This window comes from Solanum dulcamara, chromosome 3 (genome assembly GCF_947179165.1).
Source record: "Solanum dulcamara chromosome 3, daSolDulc1.2, whole genome shotgun sequence".
In the NCBI taxonomy this organism is placed as follows: Eukaryota; Viridiplantae; Streptophyta; class Magnoliopsida; order Solanales; family Solanaceae; genus Solanum; species Solanum dulcamara.
The window spans coordinates 54614820-54631421 of record NC_077239.1 but is presented as its reverse complement, the minus strand read 5'-3'; the positions used below and the strand labels follow the sequence as shown (position 1 = coordinate 54631421).

The 16602-nt window shown below is 38.4% G+C and overlaps 1 pseudogene; it reads right to left on the bottom strand.

Moving 5' to 3' along the window:
• Positions 1-6090: 6090 nt before the first annotated feature.
• Positions 6091-6208, bottom strand: LOC129883843 (5S ribosomal RNA; annotated as a pseudogene).
• Positions 6209-16602: the final 10394 nt, after the last annotated feature.

The following is a 16602-nucleotide window of genomic DNA, read 5'->3' as shown; positions in this document are numbered from 1 at the left end:
TGTGGGTTGTATATGTCAGTTGGGTTCAGCTAGGTCTATATGATATATTGTACGTGTTGTTATGTTATGGAAGCCTGGTTGGCTTGCGTTCCCTTACATGAGGTGATACATAAGAAAGAGGCTACAAATATATGAAATGTTATGACCCAAGAGGGTTCTCATGTACGTATCATATCGTTGTAGTCCAGTTTGACTACACTTGATTTATATGCATTGCATGCTTATAATTCGATATAACCCTGACTGATAGATATGTATACGGGGGGTCCAGGTCGGACCCCAATTGTGGCCTACGAAGTTGGGTCGTACATTTCATCTCTATACTCAGGGCAAAATCCCTATTTTCCTGATCCCTAAGCACCATTAAAGCACTAATTTAACTAGAAAAACATAGATTTAGGGTTAAAATTTCATCTCATGAAGCAATATAGAATATCCCCATGAATCTTTCCATAATTTAAGTCTTACACCCCGTACTTTTGTACCTTGGAATGCGTTCTTAAGTCTCTTGAAAGGCTTTTATGTTTCATGGAAGGATCGTAAGCCTCTTAAGTTTCTTAAGGTTTCCTAAAGTTTCTTAAAGCTTCTAAAAGCTTCTTAAGACTTTTAAGAACTCTTAAGCTTCTTAAGAGTTTCCATGTGAGCCGTATAATCTATAACACTATCAAACAACTCTAAGGAAAGGAGAAGGCAATACCCCATTGTAGAGAAGATTGGAAATAGAGTTATAAGAATTTGGAAGAAGTTGGAGACCGAATAATGAGTCTAGGACACGAGTTATTTACGTAAGATACCAACTTAAAAATCTTACATACTTAAGCTACTGCAGTACATACCAAGCTTACATAGCAAGGATTACAGAGGTTCGTAAAGTAAGATGAGATTATGAACCCACGAGGGAGAGAAGAGAGTGCCACATGGAATTATGAGAGACTACCATGTGGAAGAAGCTGGAGAAAGGATGGTGTACCCCCACATGCCATATAGAAGCCTGTGATTGGAGGAAAGGGGTGTGTTGGCCCAATGAGGGCTTGACACATGTCACCATTTAGGGCTTGACATGTGCCACCACTTAGGGGTTAACATGTGTCACCCCCTGAGGTGGACTATATATATATGTTTTGTGACTTATTAAAGTTCCATACTTATCTAGAAAATTCAAGATCAAGAAAGAAGAGAAGAGAAGAAACTAGAGAGGGAGAGAGCCACAGTTTTGGAAGGAAACAAAAAGTGAGTTCTTCAATTTAGCTCTGTGAATTAATTATCTAGGATATACCACGATGTTATGAAGATTTTTTTAATGAAAATATATGATTTGTAGCATCCCAAAATGTTAGCAAACAGCTACGAAGTTTTAGGCGCGCTAAAGGAACTTTCGAGGCAAGTTTTGATGAGTTTGAAGAGTTTCGGGCAAGGTAAGGGATTCCCTTTCAAATTGGAGTTTATGATGTTGGTATGAGGTATATTAAATGTCTTAAATAATGTTGGAAGTATAAAAATTGCATAAGGATGCTTGCCGTTAGAAACAAACTAAATTGAAGTGGTTGTAGCTAAATCGAAGTCGAGTAGTGGGTTGTCGTTGTGGTGCTGTGGGTGCAGCTGATTGGGTTGCGTGTTACAGGGCTTTAATGTTTTTTAAAAAGGGTGTGGGTGCTTTTGGTTACATCCACATGACCCTCCATTTGGTATGGTTAATGATTTTGTAAAATAAAGATTAAAAACTGTATTTTTGTATCGTAGTTTTGAGCTAGTTGTTTGGAGTTGTATTGTGTAATATTGAGGTGGTTTACTTGTATATATGCTGCTGGTTTTTGTTGTTGGTATGGTTGTTGACACTGTGGCTGATTTAAAATGTCGGGAATGTTGAAGTTACAGGGGAAATGCTGCCCTATTTTTGGTAGTATCAGAACTAGTAACAAACTAGTCGAGGGTAATGGATAAGAAAATGACTCCTATTAGTACTTGGTTGTAGAGTGGGATGTTGGAAAGTGAAAGGCTATTAATCTTACATTTACTTTCATGTCAAATAGGTTAAGGTGGTATCAAGGCAAGCCGGATTTCAATTAATCCCGAAAAAGGTATGTGAAACTTTCTCTTGTATTGTCTTTGGCATAAGTATGTGAAGCTTTCTCTTGGCATGTCTTAGCCTTAAGTGATTGATATACAAAATGTGGGGATAATTTCATTCATATAACCCCAAGTATGACTCATAAGTCTTATTCACTTCTCGATGGTAGAATTCCTATACTCTCAATGGTAGAATTCCTATACTAGTTGAGTTATTGCCTCTCAAGGCTTCTATATAATAGAGAGTAGTAAGTATGTGAAGTTATCTCCTTTCTCTTGGAACATTTTGGCATAAGTATGTAGAGCTACCCTTCTTTCCTCTTGATATATCTTTGACATAAGTGTGGTGCTATGATGGTAAGGTAATGCAATAATAAGGTTATGATACCGAGCCCATGATGGGCCGGGTATGATATATGTAAATGATGAATCCTTGAGGAAAAGTAGAGGCTAGGTAAAGCTTATTCTTTATTTTCCTTTGGAATGTCCTAATTATAAGTAAAATATGATACGAGCTCTGGGGTAACTCCACTTTTAAGTCCTAAATGTAATTCGTATCTCTTATTCAATTCTGAATGTCAAACTTTTGTAGTAAGTTGAACTACTTTCCTTGAACTCCATAGGTTGAGAAGTACTAGATGCACAAGCTCCTAGTCCTAAGGATTATGTGACGATGGGTATCCTTGATTCTATGAACTGTTAGTATTACTTTAGTACATGTCTAGGGTCCTTGAGGTCTTAAGTGATATAGGCCTCAATGTCATTTAGAAGGCACTCAAGATGGCTACACTACTATTATGGTCCTTAGATGATAGCTTAATCTTCTTACATTGTCGAGTCTCTGATAATGATTTAGATTGTATAGGGTTACTCACTACTTTATTCGTGTATACTGTAATACATCTTTCACCGAGTCCCGGGCCGGCTATAATATAATAATTATTAAATGGTATATGGATCATGCCGATCGTTCCTGGGCATTACTATATGATATGCAGATCAGACGAAACATTCTTCGGCATTACTATATGATACGTGGATTGGACTGAATGTTCCTCGGCATTATTATATGATATGTGGATCAGAACGAACATTCCTTGGCGTTACTATATGATATGTGGATTGGACCAAACATTTCTCAGCATTACTATATGATATGTGGATTGGACCAAACATTTCTCGGTATTACTATATGATATGTGGATTGGGCCATCGTTCCTCGGCATTATTATACGATATGAGGATCAGGCCATACGTTCCTCGGTATGTACTTACTATATACATAGATCGGGCTGTAGGTTCTACAGTGCTAATAATATATATGTACTTATGATGACAGAATGATGTAGATGGTACACCGAGTCCCCTAACGGGCCGGGCACAATACGTGATGGTAATAAGTGTGATTGTTTTTATACGGTGCGAGTACGGTAAATGGTTAAATGTTATACTTGCCCCCTGCATCCCTACGCCAATTGTAATTTCCTTATTATGTCTATGCTTTACATACTCTATACATATGTCATACTGACCCCCCTTTCTCGAGGGGAGGGGGCTGCATTCATGCCCGCAGGTAATTATACACACTTTAGGGATCCATCAGCATAGGATTTCCACTCAGCAATTCAGAAGCACTCCATTGTGCCAGATCCTAGTTTTAGTATTAACTCTCGATGTATATATTTATTTGTTCACGGGTACGGCGGGGGCCCTGTCCCGCTTTATGTTACTGTTCTTACTCTTAGAGGTCTGTGGACATGTATGTGGGTTGTGTATGGATTGTATATGCATATATGTACAGTGGTATCTATGATAAGCCTCACCGGCTTATATGTTATTCTGCCTATTGATGTGTTATAACTTAAATAGGGGACAAATTTACTTACAGATAGTAGGGATATACGCGAGTGCCTAGCTCAGGCACCCATCATGGCCTACGGGGTTAGGTCGTGACAAAAGTGGTATTAGAGCGGTCTTTCCTGGAATGCCTACAAATCGTGTCTAGTAGAGTCTTGTTTATCAGTGTGTTGTACACCACATCTATAAATAAGAGGCTACAGGACATTTAAGATATTATTTTCCTTTTTTGTCTTAGATCGTGCGATAGAGCCTAGCCATAGGATATGAAATTCCTTTTTCTAACCTTTGGTTTCAGCTAAAGAATGATATCGACAGAAGAAAATGACGGATGATATTGGAAGCTACCCAGTATATAGGTAAGTAATGGCGTGAAAGAGGCATGCTATATAAGGTAAGAAGATTGAAATATTATTGAAATTTAAAGTCAAAGATTAAAGGGAAATGTAGACAAGAAAGTATAACGGGTGCAGTTCGAGTTGGACGTACGAGGTAAGTCCATTATTTTATACTGTTATTGATATTAGGTGCCCTGTGTGGCGGTGATATAAATATATATATTTTGTCCTTGTGAGGCATTGTTGGTATTTCCTAAGTGCAGGTTTGGTATAGTAAGGAATATAGAGGAAATTCTGTCGATTTTTTTTGAAATAAAAAGAGAATGAGATATAAGGTTGTAGTATATCTTGAGAGATTGTATCCATGGTAATGATAATATCCGACTAAACTAGGAGTACAACTGACTTTGGAAAATAACTAAATTGCGGTATAGGTGGTAATTAGAAGGTTGATACTGATATGATGAGAAGAATGGTGATGGATATGAACGTCTTAAGACTACCTGCGAGGTATTAACGATGAAAGTGCATGAAGCAGAAAAAGGTATTGTGTATATATACCTCCACCGTGGAAAATAGTAAGAACCCTCAAGGATCAGGGAGGTAGCTCTGCAAGACCATTGATGCGTTGCGAGTCCATTAAGAGGAATAAGTGGTATTCACTGGGATGAAGGTAGTGTTATAGCAAATCTAGAAACACATGTCATCAGAGTATAAGTTGCCCCGAATGGAGAATCAGATACGATTATAAACACTAGTGATGTATTGATTGGGATGATGGAAATGCGGCTTCGACTAAGCTACTACATTAGTTATATGACTCGAGTACCAGTACTCGAACTAGATTGTGTACTACTTATCGAGAATTCAAAGCACCCCATGGTTATATTAAGGTTTCTTACAGGGGCAACCTAAAGTATAGATGAGTTAACAGAAGGTGTATACATGGTGTAGTATGTCAAATGTGTTGGAACAGAATCATATGCGTATGAACAGTTGAAAATAAATAGAGGATGACATGGGTACACCCTAAAGGGGGGAAGTGGACAAGAGAAATATAAGCGTGGGAGAAAATTAACTAACACTGTCACATATTGACAGGACCGCTTAAATTTCAAGCGAGATCCCATACTGGCACGAGTTAGCAAGAGTTCAAGGCCAACAATAAATAGATAGAAGCCAAGGTATCTGAGACTGTGCGAATAATCATGGTTGCCTACAAAAAAGGGTGAATACGTTAAGAGAGTAGGAGTGAGGAAACTAAGGGCCGTGAAAAGGGTAGCAGGGCCGTGTTTGAGTACAGATTAAGATATGGAAACAACGTCATTGGTCGCTGATATTGGGACGTACAAGTAGCAAGGAAAATAGAAAATCTCCTACGATAGGAAATGAGGAGACCAAGGGGTACGTAAAGAAAGAAAAGAAAGAAGTAGGACAAAAAAGCGTTAGAATGAGCAAGTCCTAGTGTGAAGTTGATATGTAACACAAGATGGGTCGGGAGATGAAAAGACCGCATTTAGCTCATACCAGTGGTATAAGAGTAGTTGTCCAACCTACAAATAGTTATATACAACATAACACCAAGCGGAGCAGTACATGATGAAAAGGAGTTATGATATTTTGGAGATGTTACAGAGGAATACGAAGAGAAGTTAAATCAAATGGCCAAAAAGGACACAGTTATGGTTGAATTAAAAATTATGCCGACACCAGTTGTAAGAGAGAAAAAGAGAGGGCAAGGCAAAACATGAAGACTAGCGAGAAGACGCTAAGGTAAATCTTGGGCTAAGATGAGAGCCTACACACATTATTGCAAGGATGGCAGTGGAACGTGACACGAGGAATTCCTAGGGGGGTCACCCATTCTAGTACTACTCTCGCCCAGGCACGTTTAATTTCAGAATTCTAGTGGGATCCAGTGTGTTAGTGCTGCTATGATAGCACGAGATGGGAGAATCCGAACTAGCAACGAAGCAACGACACGAGATTATGTACCTAGAGTGTTATAAGTTATGATGAGGGAATTGTAAAAGAGCTGAAGAAAAACAAGCAGGATTAGCCGATTACTAATAGATGGCGCACTTGTATGCCACAATTCTTCAACATAATACCAGTTAATGATAGGCAAACCATAGAACAGCTATATAGGTCATCGTGTGAGGGGACTTCAGCACAACTTGGTAGCCAACTCTGAGGGTAAAAAAGCAAAACCCAAAAGGTAAGGGTACCAGTTGATGTCATCTAAAGAAGGTAAGAAGTAATATACGAGGTCGAAGATTCCATAACATGACCTTGGCTACAAGACTCACTTTGCACTCCCTGGATAGATAATTCTATATGGAATGTGATCCGCAGATTAACAAGATCATCCTATGTTCCTTCAATCAAGGACTACCTGTGCAGCCGAGATGATGTGAATTTATAGGTCGAGAGGGTGGTGAGACCTTATGGAGTTCTCATAGTTGGTGTCTCAAACAAAAGAGACCAATTTACAGCGAACTACTAAAGATCAGTCCACGAAGAGATTGGGAAGACAGATAGGTCTTCGTACACCATTGTACCCTCAGATCGAGGGACAAATTATGCTTACTAGCCAAACGCTAGAGGATATATTGCGGGCCTATACGGTTGACTTCAAAGGTATCTAGGACAATTGCCTACTATCTTTCAAAATTACTTACGATACTAACTGTCATTCTAGTATCTAGATGATCTTGTATGAGACTTTGTAAGGCAGACAATGTAGGTCGCCAATTGGTTAGTTGATATTGGTAAAACATGACTAATGGGATCGGACATGGTCCAATAAGTTGTATAGAAGGTGAAGCTCATATAGGAGAGGTTATTAGCTGCCTAAAATCGACAGAAATCATACATAGGTAATCGACATCGACTTTTAGAGTTTCAAGTTAATGATTGGGCATTTCCGAAGGTACCACCCACAAAGAAAGTAATGAGATCCAGTAGGAAAGAGGACCTTAGTCCCAGATACATTGGCCGTATCAGATCCTCTCCCGAATAGGTAAGGTTGCCTATAAGCTGGACTTACTAGAGAATCTAAAAGCAGTACATCCAGTATTCCATGTATCAATGCATTGCAAGTGTGTGGATAATCCAACCCGAGTATATCCCGTAAAGGATATCCAAGTCACAGAGGAGTTATCCTACGAGAAGCAACCTATCGCCATCCTGGATCGGTGGAGTAGAAGATTGTGAAATAAGGAGGTAGCTTCCATCAAGTTGTTCTGGCGAAAAAAATTTGCAAAGAAATGACCTGGGAAGCTGAAGAGGAAATGAAATACAAGTATCCGTACCTACCCCTTACGTTACAGGTAATCCTAACCTTTGGAACTCTGATAGTGATGGCTCGATGAAAGTATATGTTATTGCAATGGAACAGAGAAACTCTCTATATAGTCTGTATAAGGAGGGTTTTGATTCACATTTGAGGATGAATGTTCTAAAGGGGGGAAGGATGTTAAAACCCATACTTTTGTTCCTTGGAACGTGTTTTTAAGTCTCTTGAAAGGCTCTTAAGTTTCATGGAAGGATCATAAGCCTCTTAAGTTTCTTAAGATTTTCTAAAGTTTCTTAAAGCTTCTTAAGACTTCTTAAGAACTCTTAAGCTTCTTAAGAGTTTCCATATGAGACGAATAATCTATAACTCTATCAAACAACTCTAAGGAAAGGAGAATGTGATACCCAATAGTAGAGAAGATTGAAAATAGAGTTATAAGAATCCGGAAGAAGTTGGAGACCGAATGATGAGTCGTAGGACACAACTTATTTACATAAGCTACCAACTTGGAAATCTTACATACTTAAGCTACTGGAGTACATACCAAGCTTATGTAGCAAGGATTACATAGGTTTGTAAAGTAAGACGAGATTACGAACCCACGAGGGGGAGAAGAGAGTGCTACATGGAAGTATGAGAGAGTTCCACGTGGAAGAAGCTGGAGCAAGAATGGTAGACCCCACATTCCATGTGGTAGCCTATGATTGGAGAAAAGGGGTGTGTTGGCCCAATAAGGGCATGACACGTGTCACCACTTAGGGCTTGACATGTGCCATGACTTAGGGGTTAACACGTGTCACCCCCTTAGGTGGACTATATATATATGTCTTGTGACTTATTAAATTTTCATACTTATCAAGAAAATTCAAGAACAAGAAAGAAGACAAGAGAAGAAACTAGAGAGGGAGAGAGCCACGGTTTTGGAAGGAAAACAAAAGTGAGTTCTTCAATTTTGCTCTGTAATTTAATTATCTAAGGTGTATCACGACGTTATGAAGATTTTATTAATGAAAATATATGTTTTGGAGCAGCCCAAAATGTTAGCAAACATCTATGAAGTTTTAGGCGCGCTAAAGAAACTTCCGAGGCAAGTTTCGACGAGTTTGATGAGTTTTGGGAAAGGTAAGGGATTACCTTTCAAATTGAACTTTATGATATCGTTATGAGGTATATTACATGTCTTAAATAAGTTTGGAAGTAGAAAAATTGCGCTTCACTTGTATTACTTTGTATGACGTAGAAGGCTTACAAGACATAACTCAACCATCGCGGGAATTCTAACATCAAGAAGTGAATAGGATTAACAAGTCATGCTCAGGGTTCTAAGAATGGAACTATCCCCACATTACATATAACAACAACTTATGGCTAAGACATGCCGAGAGAAAAAAAGAGTTAAGCTTTACATACTAGTCCCTTCCTAATGTATGTAAGGCTTAAGAAGCTCTAGTTTAATTACTGTAAGAGTTTTATCATCAAGAAGTAAGTTTGAACCGTGAATTACGCTTGGCATATATGAGTAGATTTACCCTCAAGCTCATATCATTCACTACTTAACTTAAAGACATGCCAAAAGAAAGAAAGAGATAAACTTTACGTACTTATGCCAAAGACATGCAAGAGAAGGAATAAGCTTTACATACACTACTTTTCATCATATAGAAGACCTGAGGAATGAGAGCTTAACTACTTTAAGAATCTTAGCATTCAAAAGTGAACACGAATTATGAATCATGAATCATGATCAGAGCTCATGAATAGAATTACCCCAGACTTCATGCACATATCATTTGTCACTTAAATCTAAGACATGCCCTAAAGAAAAGAGAGACAGGCTTTACATACACTACTTTTCAGCATATAGAAGACTTGAGGAATGGGAGCTTAACTACTTTAAGAGTCTTAATATTCAGAAGTGAACACGAATTATGAATCATGAATCATGTTCAGAGTTCATGAATAGAATTACCCCATACTTCATGCACATATCATTTGTCACTTAAATCTAATACATTCCCAAAAGAAAAGAGAGACAGGATTTACATACCTCTTACGGGTTACTCTTTGTCACGTTCGCCTCATCTTTCTTTGAACCTATTCAACACGGAAGCAATATGAACATCAACAATCCTTGACTTTTCATCATCTTAAGTTGCACACGAGTATTCATAGAACTCATTTCCTCGCTCATCTTCTCGACTAGTTCTTTAGTTAGTTAAGGAGTTACCGGAAATTGGGTAGTACCTCCTCTATAATATGCCCTATCCGAATTTCCAATAACATACCTAATTATACATCCAACCAAAAAAATAACCTATAGCATATATATAAGCAATTCACATCAACATTGCACAATACCAACTCCAAATGACTCGCTCAAAGTTACGATATCCAAAATAGTGTTTCTAGTCTCTATTTTGTAAAATCTTTAACCGTATGAAGCGGAGGGTCGTGTGGATACAACCAACATCTCCCAAACATATTTTATAATACTTTTAGGCCCTACAACACACTACCACACACCTTCATCAGCACCCCACATGCACAATGCCTCATTTCGACTACAATTTAACTATAACGACTTCAATTTTAGATTATTTCCAATATCAAGTATTTCTATGATATTTTCAAAATTCCAGCCGCTTAAACAACATATAACACTTCATACCAACACCATAACCTCAAAATTGAAAGTAAATACCTTACCTTACCCAAAATTGGCAAAAATTCGCAAGAACTATCAAAATGTGAATTCTGGACAACCTACTATCTTGTATTATCTCTTAGTTTTAAATGGGTATTTGAGGGAAAAAAGATTTGTGGCCCAATTAAATTTATATAAATGTGTCTTAGGGTCGCATAAAATTTGGAATCACCCCTATATCAATTTTGTACAAAATGATATGCCCAAAATACCAAAAGTAGTCCATGTAGGATTTCCAAAACAAAATCTGGGCAGCATCTCTCCTATACTTCATCACCCTTTTGTGAGAAGATAAAGCAAAATTGGGTTTAGAGGCTAAATGAAAGTTATATACCTATGAAATATATTTCCAAAACATCTTGAATCACTCGAAAAGAAACTTTACACAAGGAGTTATACTAGTATTACTAACAGCAGTCCCATTTAAAAAATGGATTTGTTAACAAGAACAAAAACCTCCTCGTTGCCCCAATGATAAATTTTATGTTGTTAAACACTGTTGGTTAACTGAAGAATACCTTAGACACTTAACTTATGAAATGAAATCGGAGGAATTACCTATTCTTGAGAAAATTCGTGGCTGCCTCTAGCCTTCTCTAGTTTCTCTAAGTTTTCCAAAGTGGAAAGATGAAGAAATGAAACATTTTCATCATATTGCATATGTATATATCCCTCTTTTAGAAGGTTACATATGGCATCCCCTAGGGTGCCACCTCATCTATGCCTCCAACCCAAAACTTCCACATGGCAGCCTGTGGTCCACCCCAAGTAGGTGCATCATCTCCTTATTTCTCTTTCGTGGTTTTGTAATCTCCTCTTACTTTAAGAGCCTATGTATTTCCTTGCTACTTAATATTGATGTGTACTCAAGTATATTAGTTATATAAGATGTACAAGCCGGTAGCTTACGCAAGCAAGTCGAGTTCCACAATTTGTTAGTTGGCCTCCAACTCCTTTTAAATGCTTATAACTCTATTTCCAACCTTCACTATCATGGGGCATCACATCCTCCCTTCCTTAGAGTTATTTGGTAACGTGATAGATTATAGGGATCACATGGTGACTTTCAAGAAGTTTAAGAACACGTCTTAAGGTATAGAAGTACGGGATATAACATATTTCCCCCTTTTAACTTGTCTTATAGGGTTTCAGGGAGATTTTGGGCATTCTCTATAACAGTCGCCATCTGCTCCATGTAGGAGTTTAGATTACCCTTGGCTATAGGTAACAAGTACGAGTATCTTTGCTCGATCTCTTTTTCAACTTCTCAGGGTATTCCATCTCTTTGTTTTTGTTTTGCCACACTTTTTTGACAGAAGTCACATCCTCAGTTCGCAACCTTCTAATTTGCAAATCCAAGATGGAGATAAGTTGGATAACTCTTCCATTTCTTGGACATTATTGATGGGACATACTCTAGGTGGATCACCAGTACATTTACGAAGCATACATATCTAATGGATTGGGCGTATGGTTTCCAAATCAGGTGGTAAGTTCAATTTACAAGTAACTTTGTCTATCTTACGAGCAACTTGATATGTTCTAATGTAGTTTGGGATAAGTTTCCTTTTGTTACCGAATCTTATTATTTCTTTCTTGGGTGACACTTTTAAGAATACCCAATCATCAACTTAAACGCTAAATGTTAATGTCAATTATCCGCTTGTAATTTCTTCCAACTCTGGGCTACTAGTTAATAGCTTGCTCAAATAGGTCTGGGTCTGCTAGTTTAGTCTTCCCAATATTAACCCAATCAATAGGGGACTTACACGTCCTACCATATAAAGCCTTGTACGGGGCCCTCTAGATGTTGGGATGGTAGCTATTATTGTAGGAAAACTCGATAGGTGGTAGGTGACTGTCCTAGCTACCTTCAAAGTTAACAACACCAACTCATGACATATCTCCCAGCATTTAAGTAGTATGCTCATTAGTTATGAGGGTGAAAGGTGGTACTAAGACCTACCTATGTTCTTGACTTCTTCTTGGACTTATATCCAAACGTTAGCTGTAAATTAAGCTTCTTTATTCAAGATAATAGCTGTGGGGACCTCATGTATTACTTCTGGACTTCTTAGAGAAGACTTTAATTAGTACTCTACCATTTGGGTTTCTTCTTGTTTTCCTAATCCTTAGGGTTGGCTACTGTGTAGTACTAAAGTTCGTTCATACAGTGACCTTCATAGCTGCTTTGAGCTCTGTCTATCATTAGCTGGTATAATTCGGAAGCAATTTGGCATATAAGTTTGCCATCTTTTAGTAACTAGTTAATTCTGCTTGTCTTAGTTAAACTATTTCACAATTTTCTTATCCATCTTATAACCCTCTAAACATGATATCCCGTGTCATCCTTTACCTTCACGAGAATATAAGAAGGTGCTCAACTTGACTTGAGAAATATCTTAGCGTCGTCTTGCTAGGTCTCATGTGTTACCTTGCCTTTTCCTCCCTTATTCTACAATCGATATTGGGATAGCTCTTTGGTCCAACTATGGCCATATCTTACTTGCCCTTAACTCTAATCCTATTTCGGTAGTTTGGCTGAACCCATCTTAGCATATCTCATCTCCTATCATAGGGGGTTTTCTATTCCCTTTCCTTGGTTATTTATCTATTGCAACACCATTCGCGACTCATTCCATAACTAACATCTTGGCTTTTAATCCAGCATTGTATCCTTATCCTCTATAGTATCTCCTGAGTTAATCGATACCATTCCCTAGTCGTACCCTTCCCTTTCCATGTGCATTCATCTTCTAACGTTGTGTCATTCAGGGTCTTGTCAAAAACTTCTTAACACTACCTTAGATACTATTCTAACTTCTATCCAATCATTCGTGGCTTTCAAACCTTACTAACTTGTTTCAGAAAGGGATCTTATTGAGTTTAAGCATCCATGTCCAATATATTGTAGTGTCCACTATTTCCATCTCACCCTTGCATTCCTCTTATTCGCTTCCCCCCTTTAACGGGGTACTTATACCTTTATACTTTTATACCTTGCTCTATATCTCTGTGTCCAGTCTCAAATTCATCCAATTTCTTTTCCCAACTTACTTAGTACTGTATCCTGTCCCCGTATTGTTGTACCACACCTTTAAATTCATACTTACATATTCAGTTCATGACATCTATCTGGGGTGCTTCTATTAGAATTTCCTCCTATAGACTCCATCTTCAATTAGTTGGTCAAGGGCTAATAAAGTGTTCTCCTGGGACATATTCCAATTACCACCAAAAGGGAGCTAGAATCCAATGAGCATCATTATTCTCCTTAATGCTTGACTCACATGGTCTTCCTATAGATTTATTCTTAAGTTGTGAACAACTTATCTTGTCCTCTAATAATAGTTGAGGGTTCTATACTTTTCAACCAAAAATGAAACTCTATCATTGGGCATCTTGCTATTCAACATGAGCTTTTGCTTAAGGCAAACTACGACTGAAGATACCTTAGGCTGAACTTTATTGCTCAAATAGGCTTTTGCTTTCCCAAAATAAAATTCCCTAAGTAAAAAGGGTGCCTCTTATCGACGACCTAGAGATTACCTACTTTAATTCAACATACTAGGGGTACTTGGTATCAACTTCCAAGATATATTAAGAATCTACGTTTCATTCCCTTTTCCTATTCTGGGAAAATTTCAGTAGAGTTTCCTCTATATTTCTTAACTATCTCTAAAACCTGCACACAGAAAATACCAATAATGCCTTACAGGGCCAACATATATATTCATATCACATCACAGCCACATAGGGCTCTCAATATCAATAATAGTATAAAAATAATGGACTTACCTCGTATGTCCAACTTCGAACTGCATCTGTTATACTTCCCTGTCAACTCTCCTCTCAGTTTTCAACTTTATATTTCAATCATACTTCAATACCATACCTAACACATATCCTTTATACCTTTGCTTACCTGCGTGCTTTGTGACTTCCAATATCGTCAGTCACTTCCTTCCATTGATGTCATCCTTTTGTTAAGATCTAAGGTTAATATAAGGAGTTTTCCTATGACTCAGATCTATAGCACGATCTTAGATATGAAAAAAAGTAACATCCTAAATATCCTATAGCCTCCTATTTATAGATGTGGCACGCAACACACCGATAAACAAGACTCTACTAGATACGGTCTATAGACATTTCAAGAACAAACTGCTCTGATACCACTTCTATCATCACCCAACCCCATGGGCCACGACTAGGGTCCGACCTAGACCCTCATGTTCGTATCTATCAGATGTAATTATCAATATAAGAACTATCCATAAGAACCCAAGTGGGTTCTAGCCTTTTTATACATGTAAACTCTTTCATTTGTATTTTATCATGAAAGGGCATGCAAGACGACAAGGCTGCCATAGTATCTTAATATTTACAATACATCATGTAGGCATAACTGAATAGAACTTACACGTATAACCCACGCATATGTCTACAGCCCTTTAAGAATATTAATAGTAACATATGGCTGGATAGGGCCCCCGCCATACCCCTGAATAAACAAATATATACATAGGAGGTTTGGTACTAAAATGCAGCTCCGAATCAATGGAGCTCCTTCCAAACTGGCTGAGTGGAATTGTAACACTACTCAAAATAATTTCCCTAAGATTCAGACCCTTTTTGTATTCGTTTAAGGTCAAACTCGAGTATTGTGGAGCATTTGCATGAGTTAAGATGAGTCCTTGAGAAATTGAGAAGTGTTAGAGGTCATGTGGGGTCACAAAGGACCCTTAGGACCAAGCTAAGTCTAAAAGATTCGTCGTGACTAAGTTTGAGGAGGAGTTCGCATGAGGGGTTGACTTCTAACGACCCTATCTTTTGATATATGACAATCTGCGTAGCCCACGACCTATTAAATTAATGTTCGTCGAGTCTTCTCTCCAACGCCACCAAGAATGTACATTTTGGAGTTTGGAGTCAAAAGATATGACGATCCTAAGATGAACTAGCACAACAGAGATTTCCAGGCCTGGGTTGGAACTGCTGGAAAACTGGGCTTGGCGCCGCAGTGGAGCGACGTGCCACTATCGTGCCAGAAACATGCCTCAGTAGTTTGGTCTCTGGCACGACACACCACTAAAAGGTGTGCAGGTTTTTTCAAGCCAATTTCCAGAACCCAGAAAATATTGTCCTTGGTGCTGTAAGGGCGCGACGCGCCACTATCGCGCCAGAAACATGCCTCAGTAGTTTGGTCTCTGGTGCGGTGCGCCACTACGAGGTGTGCAGGTTTTAGGCGTAATCAGCCTGGCGCTGCAATGACGCGATTCGCCACTATTGCGCCAGGTGCATATTTGCCTATTTTCAGAACTTTTGAGAAGGGGCAATTTGGGAACTTACCCAAATTATATATATATCACCCTAGATTATTTTGAGATCATATTTTCAGCCCCCACTTACTCTCTAAAAAGCCCTAGAAGTTCCTCTCTCTCTCTCTGTTCTTCTTCTTCTCCAATTCCAACAATAAGAGTTCTAAGAGGTTCAAGATTTGAGTTCCCTATTGAAGACCCAACATCAAGGTTTTATTCAAGTCTTCACTAAGGTATGTAAGCCTATCCAAAACAGGGGTTGAGCCCACCCATGTGCCCTACTCTTGCTTTGACGTTAGATGTCCATAAAAATGGAGTTTCTTGGTACGGTTTATATTTGAATGAGTTTTGTCCCTTATTTATTTGATGCTATATGTGTTGATGTTGTTGAGCTAAGAAGTTCCTAAAACCTTCATGTTAGTATGAGTTAAGGGAGATGACTTGTTATTATGTTTTGTTGATCTCTTTAGCCATGTGATTATGTTGCTTAAGTCATTTTCCTTAAATGTGTTATTCTACTTGAATTGTTGAGCTAAAGTCATAGAGTTGTGATGAGTTTTGAGGAGATGTCATAAGTGCTTACCTAAATGAGGCTTGATTGAGTTAATTAGAGGATAGACTTGACGAGTGGATGAGGTCCTAAATGGAACTTGCCATTTTGACTTAATTGAGTTGAAAATGAGGATAAAGTTGATGAGTGGGAAATGTTCCACATGAAACTAGCCGTGAGGGCTTGTTTGAGATGATTGGAGAGAGACTTATGAGCATGAAGTCATGGGAGGAGTATCGAGCACCAAAGCGGGTAAGACTATAGTCCATACTCGAACCCCCGAAACTACGCCGCCAACGTAGGTAGGGATGGAACCATTAAAATTAGATACTTCCCATGGGATCGAACTGTTAAAGTCAGATGTTTCCCATTTTATTATCCTGAAATGATAGGACTTGACTAAGTGATGGTATCCATGATTAGAGAGGCATTCATGCCCTGGCAAGGTATGGACGGACGTGGCAATA